The sequence below is a fragment of the Drosophila sulfurigaster genome, chromosome 3, assembly GCF_023558435.1.
Source record: "Drosophila sulfurigaster albostrigata strain 15112-1811.04 chromosome 3, ASM2355843v2, whole genome shotgun sequence".
Taxonomy (NCBI): domain Eukaryota; kingdom Metazoa; phylum Arthropoda; class Insecta; order Diptera; family Drosophilidae; genus Drosophila; species Drosophila sulfurigaster.
Window position 1 is genome coordinate 44,714,371 of NC_084883.1, and position 11,563 is coordinate 44,725,933.

Below are 11,563 nucleotides of genomic sequence, written 5' to 3' on the forward strand. Positions count from 1 at the left end.
TTGTCTCTTGTTGTCGATTGTCTGTTCGCTGTCGGTTTTCGCACATTTCGCCCATTGTGTATATTTGGCAAGTTGTGCACACTCTCAGTCGCATTTGTAGCTTCCCCCTACTTCCTCCTCCTCCCCCATCCACCACACTGCACCTCAATTGGAATCAGAGCCAGCAACCGAGACTGAGACAGCGAGCACGAGAACGAAAACGACAACGAGACGGAGACAGAGACGCAGACGGAGACCGAAGCAGTATCCGAGCTGCTGCTGCTGCTGTTCTCATTGCTGCTGCTGCTGCTGCTGCTGAGTGGAGTGCTCTCTGTTGATTGCTGTGCGCCTGTTCCGAAACGACTCAAACTGAGAGAGAGATAAAAGCATCTTGTGCTAGATGATGCTTCTGTGTTGATAAGGCTCAGGCCACGCTACATTTCAGTCTCTGTTCTTTGTGCCTGTCTCCGTCTCAGTCGCGCCAACATCTATTAATGTCTGTGTGTGTGTGTGCGTGTAACTTTTGCGTGAAAATTGAGCACAATTTCTAGATGCACACACAAGTGTGTTGTGACAGTACTATGTGTACAACCCACCCAAGTATGTGTGTGTGTGTGTGTGCTTCTTCTGGAGGTTAACTTTAGTTCTCTGCGCGTCTGTCTCTCTTTGTGTCACTCACTCTTTCTTTTCTCCGATTTGAGTGAGTTATGAAGTTGCAATTGCTGCGTGGGCGACTCTCAGCTCCATTTCGTAGTTGCCAGTTCTCAATTCTTGAGTCTCTTTAAGCGACGATTTATTGTCGTACTTAAGTCTCGGCAAGACCAAAAGCAACTCTACCAAACTAAAACAACTAAGAAAGCTGCAGTCGAGTGTGCTCGACTGTGAGATACCCATCAACCATTTTGAATCACAGCAAAAAAACTGTGGTATTAATTTTAAAAAATAACAAATTAATGTATTGTAAAAATTACTAAAAATACACCCAAGAATATACAGTATATTGATACTACATTCAAAATATTATATATCATAAAGAGAAAAATATAGCACATTGAATATAAGACTCGGAGTAAGTATAAAGTATACTAAATTTCATTAAAAAACTTAAAAAAAAAAAAAAAATAAATAAATGAACAATTTTTATCTGATTGCATCGAAATTTTCATGAATCTTAAATACTATAGCTATTATTGTATATACTAAAGATCCATGTTATCTCTTTTTATAGGATATGATATATATGATATCGTTTGTTGAGAGATGGATATTAGATCTACATAGAAAACATGTTTTAAATGCTAAAATGCATCTTGAATCAATGTCAATATTATACTGATTATCGATCGATGTTGCATTAAATATATATTTTATGGTAGCAAAATGTAATTACTTATTTTCGTTGCGGTTGAACGTTTTGCCGGAATAACCTATTGCGAAACAAATGCGTGCAAATTCTAATAAAGTGACTGCTTTGGAGGCTTTTCAAAATCGTATAAAAGAAGACATTACTCAGGCGATACCAACAGATTTCTTTATATTTCTTTTGCAATCCAGTTTGTGAATATGAAATTGCTAGTAAGTAGAAAGATATATCACTCAATATTGTATTTTAATTGCTAATTTCCGAAGATTCTGATGGCTTTATGCTTTATTTCTCTCGCTGTGCCTTCAATGGCTTATGGCAGAGGAAAAGTAAAATTCCCATTGCCACCTATTGAATTGCACGTTAGTCCATGGGATGAAATTGATGATTATGATGCAATCTATTAAGTCATCCTAAAGCTCTATATTCAAAATACATTTGTAAAAATTAATCAAATTTTTAATCTTCGTACAGTTTTTGGTGACATAAAAAAAAAATAAACTTCATACTTAAATGTTTGCAATTGTGATTTCTTTTTTGCTTCGCGTAATGCAAATTTTTGCTAATAGATACTGGGTAATCAATAGAAGATCTGCAAGTAATTTTCTTATTGATTCTATGTTGTTTAAAATTTTTAAAATGTGTAGTCTCCCTATTTAAAAAAAAAACAAAGAAAATAGTTATAGACGCGAATGCTTGCTATTTAATAAAGTAAAAACAATGCGAATTTACGAAACTGATCTGCGTATACTTTTCGTGATGACGTTGACAGATTTGGTAGAGGATATGTAAATCTGTAATCGAAACTCTTACTAAATATTATCTGTGGCTATATGGAAATTTGGAATTATATTTAAATCAGCACAATATCAAGAAATGTCAAAAGTAACAAACAGATATATAGTTATAAAAAGAAGGATATAAAGAAAATCAATAAATCCTCAAACATTTACTAATAACAAAATGACCAATTTCGTAACACTCAAATAATTTGCAGCGCAAGTGATTTGTATATTTGATTTCTTTAAAAATTTACAAAACTAATATACCGAAAAAATACTAAACAAATATTAATGTATATATAGAAAAGGCTTTTTAGGTATATTTGTACTAAACTATATACTACATACCAAATATATCATACAGTTCAAAATATACCAAATTGTCAGCCAAAGCAAGTAATACCCGTAGTACCATAAGTATGATGTTCAAATAATTTCATAAAAAAACTTCGACAACAAATTGTCGATTATTGCAACCATATTTTCAGGAATCTTAAATACTATAGCTATTATTGTATATACTAAAGATCCATGCTACCTTCAAAATGACTCTTTTTATTCAATCTTTTTCGATGTGCGAGGCGAAAGTCAACGTGGCAAAAATTTTAAACCAACTTGATCTGCGGGCATACATAACAAGTGCTGTGAAACATAATTAAATCTCTATCTCTTATAGTCTCGTAGATCCAGGTGTTTATACGGACAGACGGACATGTCTATATCGTCTCTTCTGTTGACACTGATCAAGAAAAATATACATATTTCAGGGTCGGAGTTGCCTCCTTCTGCATGTTACACACATTTCCTGGAAGCACAAAGTTATAAGACTCTTCTACCCTATGGGTAGCGGGTATAAAAATAAAACATTGGCGACATTGTAATGCAATCTGTGAAGAGTTTTCATCAGTGGGGCGTAGACAAAACGCGTTTACCGTTTCTTGTTAGCCGTTCACTATTGAAAGCCAAATACTATAGACAGATGGATAGACGGCAGCTCTGCTTTGATACGCTTTACATAGCTGTAAAATGCAGCTGCCACACACAAAGATGCAGATACAAATTCAGCTTGAAATGCTTTTAGATACAATTCGTATGGAAATTTATTGTGGTCTAGTAATCTCATTGTGGCCAATCCAGAGTGTAATCAGTTGCAGACAAGGTCATATTCAATTCGAGATAAAACGAGAAGTATATTAGATCTACATAGAGAACATGTTCTAAAATCTAAACAATAATATCTTGAAATAATGCCAAAATAATACTGAAAATCGATCGATATTGCATTAAATATATATTTTATGGCAATATGTTAGCAAATGTAATTATTTATTTTCGTTGCGGTTGAATTTTTGCCGGAATAGCCAATTGTGTCTCCAATTGCGAAACAAATGCGTACAAATTTGAATTAAATGACTACTTTGGAGGTTTTTCAAAATCCTATAAAAGACGACATAACTCAGGCGATATCAACAGATTTCTTTATATTTCTTTGCAATCCAATTTGAGAATATGAAATTGCTTGTAAGTAAAACGTTATATCACTCAATATTGTATTCTAATTGCTGTTCTAATTTTTTAAGATTCTTATGGCTTTATGCCTTTTTTCTCTCGCTGTACCTTCAAAGGCTTATGGCCGGGGAGGTTATCGCCCTCCCCGGCGAGGAGGTGGAATTGGATGGCCACCTATTGATTTCAATGTTAATGTACCTCCTCCTGACTATAATAATGACTTTGCGAATGACTATTATGCAATCTATTAAGTCATCCAAAAGCCCTATATGCAAAATTCATTTAAAAAAATTAATTAAATTCTTAATCTTCGTATTTTCTTTGGTGACATAAAAAAAATAATAAACTGCATTGAAAAATTTAACTACAATCTTTACTTTTAAGTTACTTGAAACGCTTGCAATTGTGATTTCGTTTTTGCTTCGAGTAATGCAAATTGTTGCTAATAGATACTGGGTAATCAACAGAAGATCTACAAGTAATCTTGGCAGGTTGAAATTTAAAAATGCATATAAACAAGTTATTTCTAAACGCTTTTCTGCTTTGTAGTCTCCCTATTCTAATACAATATGTAAAAAAAATAAAAATAAATGCAAAAGTTACAGCTAATGCTAGCTACTTTTAATAAAGTGAAAACAATGCGACTTTAGATATAAAATTACTCGTCTTATTCGATTTTTCGATCTGCAAGGAGAATATCAAAAATATAAAACATAAAACAAACCTGATCTGCGTATACTTTTCGTGATGACGCTGACAGATTTGGCAGAGGATATGTATATCAGTAATTGAAACTCTTGCTAAATGTTAACTTTGGCAATATGTAAACTTGGAATTATATTTAAATCAGTACAATATCAAGAAATGTCAAAAGTAACATACAGAAATATAGTTTTAAGAAGAAGGATATAAAGCAAATCAATAAATCCTAAAACATTTACTAATAACAAAATGATCAATTTCGTAACACACAAATAATTTGCATGGCGTGTGATTTGTATATTTGGTATATTTAAAAATATACCGAATTAATATACCATAAAAATACTATATATATATATATATATATATATATAGCAAAAGCTTTTTAGGTATATTTATACAGTACTACATACTAAATATATCATAGAGGGCAAAATATACCAGATTGTCAGCCAAAGCTTCTAAGACCCATACAAAAGTTTTTCTTTTATCAGTTTTAAACTCTAGGGGTCCTCCTTTTCTCAGTGATATTATTTGGAGGCGTATATGGTACGCTTAAAACCATGCAGAAATAATACAATTAGTACAATAGAATATACAGATTTGCACAGAATTAAGAAATTTGTCACGCAACAACTTGTTTATATAATCGTGCTGCTATAAAAGCAAAACAGCCACTCGCAAAATCAACTACGATTGAGAAAAGATGCGGCTGCATATCCTATTTTCACTTGCAATTATTGCCTTACTCGCATTTGGTTTGCAACCAGCAGAAAGTCAAGGCAACATCATAAATAAAGGCCGGGGATATTCAAGGATGACCGAACGTCCTCGTGGAGGAAAGAAAGGAAGAAGGAGATAACTCAACAATAATAAATAGTGAAGAGCAATAAATCTCTGAATCAAAAGTTTTCTATACAAAATTAGACAACTTAAAAAATGGACAGTCAATTTAATTTTCAATGTTCAAATAAATAAAGCAATATTCAAGATTATTTTATATATTTCAAACTAGTGCTTGAACGACGATTACTGTATGCCATACCCAAAATGACGACATTACTCAGACGACACCAATAGATTTCGTTATATTTCTTAGTAATTTAGTTTGCAAATGTTTGAGTTTATGAAATTATTCGAATTCATTTTGACTAACTATTTTTTGCATGCAGAAAATATATGTAGTAGGCAGAAGGAGGCATCTCAGATCAGAGTCAATAGCTGAGATGATATTGCCATATCTGTCAAACTGTCTGTCAGTACATTCCTATCACTACTTAATATCAGACCATATACAAGATAGAGTCATAATTTTTACAGCGCTTGTCATTGTGTGTTTGCAGAACTAGTTATACCCGCTACCCATAGGGTAGAAGGGTATTATAACCTTGTGCCGACAGGAAATGTATGTAACAGGTAGAAGGAGGCATCTCCGACTCTATAAAGTATATTTATTCTTGATCAGCGTCAACAGCCGAGACGATCTAGCCATGTCCGTCTGTGTGTCTGTCCGTCTCTCCGTATGAAACAATGGATATCAGAGACTATAAAAGATAGAGCTATAATTATTGATGATCTGCGTAAACTTTTCGTGATAAAGCATTCAGCGTTTCGTAGAAAGTATATAAATATTTAAATTAAACTCTTACTAAGCTCATCAATAGATCTTAAAACATTTACGAATAGAAAAATTACTAATTGCGTAATACTCAAATAATTAAGAAATATCAAATTGATAAACGGCTGACATTGTAGTTGTAAGTTCTAAGGGTCCTCCTATTTTCATATTATGAGTAGTAGAAGTAGTATGTAGCTTGGAGGCATATATGGTATGCTTAAAACCAAGCAGAAATAATACAATTAGTCCATAGAATATACCAAATTGCACAGAATATAGAAATTTGTCTCGCATCAACTTGTTTATATAATTGTGCTGCTATAAAAGCAAAACAGCCACTCGCACAATCAACTACGATTCAGAAAAGATGCAGCTGCATATCCTATTTTCACTTGCAATTATTGCCTTACTCGCATTTGGCTTACAACCATCAGCATGTCAGGGTGACTATGAGATTGATCCAGGATTCGTGCCAATAGAATATCGTACTACTAGGACGCCTAGCCACTTATGGACCCGATGGGGCCCCCATTTCAGAAAAGTTAATTAAAGAAGAGCAATCAATATCTGAATCAAAAGTCTTCTATATCAACATATGACAAACTATCAATTTACTTTCAATGTTCAAATAAATAAAGAAAGATTCAAGATTATTTTAAACATTTAAAACAAGTTTTTGAAAAACGATTACGCCTGCTTATAAAGAAATAACTCAATAGGTCAGCGAATAAAATATTTGAAATATTTATTTTTCGCTTCCCCCGCGTTTCTTTTGAAATGCTAACGGAAAAGTTCTGTGCTTATGTTTGGTAAATGAGTTCAATTAATGTGAAAAAAAAAACAAAACGCGTTCGTGCTTGGGGATATTGAAAATTCATGATTCAAGTAAGAACGTTCGAATAATTTAAAGTCCGTTTTAAAATTGTTTTAAGAACAAAATGTGCTTAAATCAAGAGCTGTTGAGTTTAAGCAACGGAAGTGGACTTGACAAAAATTTGAAATAATCTTGATATGCGTGGAAACATTAGAAGTGCTGTCAAGGTGTTCATACGGACAGACAGACAGATCGGCATCGATTTGGCTGCTGACCCTGATCATGAATATATATGATTTATAAGGTCGGAGATGCCTTCTTCTGTCTTTTACATACATTGCCTGCAGACACAAAGTTGTAATACCCTTTTACCCTATGGGTAGTGGGTATAACAATTGTCCAAATCTCAGAGGCAAGCTCAAAACCTACTTGATTTGTTTTTAAACGTAAAATGGATATATATTTAAATTTATATATTGTTTCTCGACATTCACATTATTTGTTTATTTTTATTTTTTGTTTACAGATATAATGTTAATCGAATTAGAACTAGATAAATGAAAACTGGATATTGCAAATATCTTTTATGAATCTTATAAACTGAACACATTTCCCTGATTGGCTGTCCTTTGAGATGTAGCTTTTAATTGAGCAATTTGCATGGGGCGAATGCCGTTGCATGTAGTTGTTGTGGATGCTGTGGCACTTTCACTTGACTGTGCAACTGTTTGTTGCAACCATATTTGCTCTAGTCATAAATTATGCCTAATTATGTGGCATCTTAGCAAAGATTGGCCAACTCCTGAACTGAACGCTGAGCACCACTATGCAATTTGTCCAAGGCAACAGCAACAACAGCAACAACAACAACAGCAGTAACAACAACAACTGCAAGATACTCATGTGGGTTTTGGGGCAGCTTCATAGCCCCAAACCAGGCTGAGCTCAAGTGGTTGAGAGGAAGGGTGGTCATTGTGTGCATTACGAAATATTGCAACTAAATTTGTGTCTACTTTCATTTTTGTTGTAGTTGATGTTGCTATTACTGTTGTTGTTGCTAACTGTGTGTGTGTTGATGCTTTTGTTGCAGCTGCGGACTTGAGTTTAGACTTAATTGTTACCTGGGCACAGTATCTTGAAATTAACCGCAACTTTCAACAGCGAACGGGGCAAAAGAAAGTTGATTTTTTGGGCCAGCAAGATGGCTATAAGTAGCTGTAGTTGTTTAATACTGTTGGTGGAGATTTCAAGGTCATTCGTTGGGGCAAACAATAGTAAATTGTACATTGTCGTCGTCGTCGTCGTTGGAATTCCATGAATTTTTGTTCACTTTGTGTTCAACTTAATTAAAAGGCAAACAAAAACGCAACCTCATACACAAAAAAGAACTGATAAAACGTTTTTTATCAGCACAAAAATACAAAATAAAAACGAAAAAAAAAATAAAACAAAACAACAAAGTCGAGACATTAACCACGATAATTATACAAAACATGTGGACTGCTTTTGTGTGTTTGTGTGTGTACGAGACTCTCCAAGAAAAGTTAACATAACATAGTAACGAATATGTATGAATTGATAAGCATTTTAGAATAGATATATGAGTACTACGAATATCTGGACACTTGTCGAGCTCACAAAATGTTTTTGTTTTAGATACATTTGAAAAAATTTCAATTTTGCTGATAAATACGAAAAAATCGTAGAAATATAGAAAACTAAGCGAAAACCATTAGAACAAAAAATTCGTTTGCCATTTAATTTAAATTTAGAGTCTTATCTGATTAAACGCAGATAAAAACCAAAATTGATAACCTTTTAAATAATAAAGTGAACGATCTTTAATGTTTATATTCTGTCAAGCAAAAAAAAAAACGGCGCTTATCAATTTTAATATTTATCTCTTCGCTCGTTGTTGCTTGTTGCAAAAGCGACCAACAAACAAATAAATGTTGGCAATCATTTGCCTAATTATAATTCATTTTATGATCACCCACACACATAACATATTTGCTTTCATTTTATGGCGTCTTATATTAAAAGAGAAATAAACCCGAACAGAATGAATCAGAAATTGTGATTCAGAATAGAATCGGATTTCCAGCTAACCAAACATTAACCCAATGATAGCCACCAAAAAAGAATCCAAAATGCTTACAAATAATTCAATAGCCAATAATTATAAAAATCTATATCGATCATTGAAAGAATATAATAAGGAGAATTTAATTTGTATTTGGCTGAGCTGAGCTGAAAATATTGTTAAACATTTTATTTATTATTTTGGTTCCGGTTAAATTTTTTGGCTGATTAACTTCTAATTACAAAAGAAAATTATACAAATTGAAATTAACATAAACATATTTACATATTTTATGAATTTGTTCAAAGTCCAAGAGATTATTTGAAAGTATTATATTATTTGTTAGCGGAATATTCTTTAACTCAATTTTATATTATAATTGCTTATCCAATTTTAACAAATTCCGATGACTGTATTCGTCTGAGAGTCGGTAGTCTTCAAGCCACCCAATAATTTAATTGATCGATCAAAGGCTTTAATAGAATATAAACTTATAAATATAAATAATGGAAAATATTTAAACAGAAATAAATATAAACTATTTTTTCTAATAGCTTTACCAAACTCCACCCCCTTATATAGATAATCTTTAAAACACCATCTCGATTAATGCTTAGAAACTTTTATCTTTAATCCCCCCTGAAAGGGGTGTCCAAGGAGCAATTAATTTTTTATGGTTTACCAACAGCTTTTCTACTTTGATTTGAAGGTATAATTATCATAAAATTGTTTAAATGATAAATCGAAATGCATCATCTATAAAATCTAAAGGTGCGTTCACTTTTTTCTTTACTCCGTTTGCATTAGTGATGACAAGAACTTTAATGGGTTAACAGTTGGTTGGACACGCATTCAGTTTCCCTCTGCATCTCTTTATCACACTCACTCTCTTTCTCCCTCTCTCTTTCTGCCCGTTTTTCACTGCTTTAGATGCTGCTGCCCACATACAGACAACATGCAACGCATTGCGTCGCTTCTTTCGGGCAGTGGCAAGCAGGCAACGGAAAAGTTAAAGTTGATGTTGAATATATTGTAGTAATCTAACTAATATTTCGTTTTCCTCGCGAATAATATGTTCGCCATTCATTTAATTTTGTTTGATTAACGAGTTCAATAAATGTGAGAATTAAAATTCCTGATTAAAGTACGAACGTTCGAATAATTTGAAGTCCGTTTTAGAATTGTTTTAAGAGCAATGTGTTCATTAATAAAGAACTATTTGCTTAAATTACAATGTCTGTCCGTACATTCCCAAATTGCCTACATAGCTAGATCTCAGAGCCATGAGGCATTTAAGAAATAATTTTTCATTGCAATAAACGGGATTCATTTTTTTTTTTTGTTAACAATGTGGTTTATGTTGTATTCCATGGTAAATATATCAAATGTGGCCTTATGTATATATATTATGTATATATATTTAAATATTTCTGGTTTTTTAAATTATGAGAGGGTATCTCACAGTCGAGCACACTCGACTTAAACCTTTTTACTGAGTTTGTCAATAATTTTTGCCCATACTTAAATACCTTCTACAATTTTTATCTGATCGCAGTCAAATTTTCATATACACTATAGTTATTAAAGTATGTACCATGAATCTCCTATCTAGCTTCAAAATTACGCTTGTTATTCGATTTTTATCGATATGCAGGGGCGGAAGTGGGCATGGCACAAAATTTTAATCAAACTTGATCTGCGTGCGAACATAACAAGTGCTGTTATAATTCTCTTATCTCTTATTGTCTTTGAGATTCAGTGTTTCATACGGACAGACAAACAGACAGACGGACGGACATGACTTTTTTCTATTCGGCTGTTGAAGCTGATCAAGAATATATATACTTTGCCTACTACTGATTGTTACATTCATTTCCTGCTAGCAGCACTAAGCTATAATACCCTTCTATTCTATGGGTCGCAGGTATAAAAATGCGTGAAAATTGTAATTAAGTGACTACTTTGGAGGTTTTTTAAAATCCTATAAAAGATTTCTTAATATTTTTTTTGCAATCCAATTTGTGAATATGAAATTGCTTGTAAGTATGATAAAACGTTCCATCTATTATAATTGCTGATCTAATTTCAAAAAAATTTTCTAATGGCTTTATGCTTTATTTCTCTCGCTATGCCTTCAATGACAGGAGGTGGAAATGGATATGTTAAACGACCCCTTGAGGTAATTTTCAATGATCAAGGTGAACAAGTAATGTATGTGTAAAGTGTTTCAATCTTTTTACATCTGTAAAAATATATAAAATATAACCATAATCTTTAGTTTTTAAGTACTGAAAATATTCACAATTATCATCTAAGATCTAATTTTCTCAGCTTGCAGGTTGCGCAGAATTTTTTATTGATACTAGTTGGAATAGAATTTAAATGCATTGTTTAATGGGTTACCAGTCGGTCCCTCTGCATCTCATACTCTCTCTATGCCCACTCTTCAGTGCTTTAGATGCTGCTGCCCACATACATACAACATGCAACGCATTGCGTCGCTTCTGTCACCAAGGGGCAGCAGTGGCAGTGGCAACCAAGCAACGGCACCAACAACAGCAACAGCAGCGCATCAACTGCCCTCGGGGCAAGGCAATGGAGTCTGATGATGCTGAGAGTGTTGTTTCGACTGTCGGTCCGTCAGTCTGGCGGTCAATCGCTTGCTGCTGTTGCTGTTGCTGCGTGGCTCATCAGCAACGTGTGTGGCATGTGG

General features: G+C 33.4%; 2 long non-coding RNA genes across 2 annotated transcripts; both read left to right on the forward strand.

Annotated features, from left to right (window-relative positions):
- The first annotated feature begins 1,225 nt into the window (after window positions 1–1,225).
- LOC133844912 (uncharacterized) lies at window positions 1,226–1,860 on the forward strand. Its single transcript, XR_009894652.1, has 2 exons — window positions 1,226–1,554; window positions 1,609–1,860. It is a non-coding gene; the product is annotated as an uncharacterized LOC133844912 (long non-coding RNA).
- A 934-nt stretch (window positions 1,861–2,794) lies between these two features.
- On the forward strand, window positions 2,795–3,997 carry LOC133844911 (uncharacterized). Its single transcript, XR_009894651.1, has 2 exons — window positions 2,795–3,645; window positions 3,705–3,997. It is a non-coding gene; the product is annotated as an uncharacterized LOC133844911 (long non-coding RNA).
- The last annotated feature ends 7,566 nt before the right edge of the window (window positions 3,998–11,563 follow it).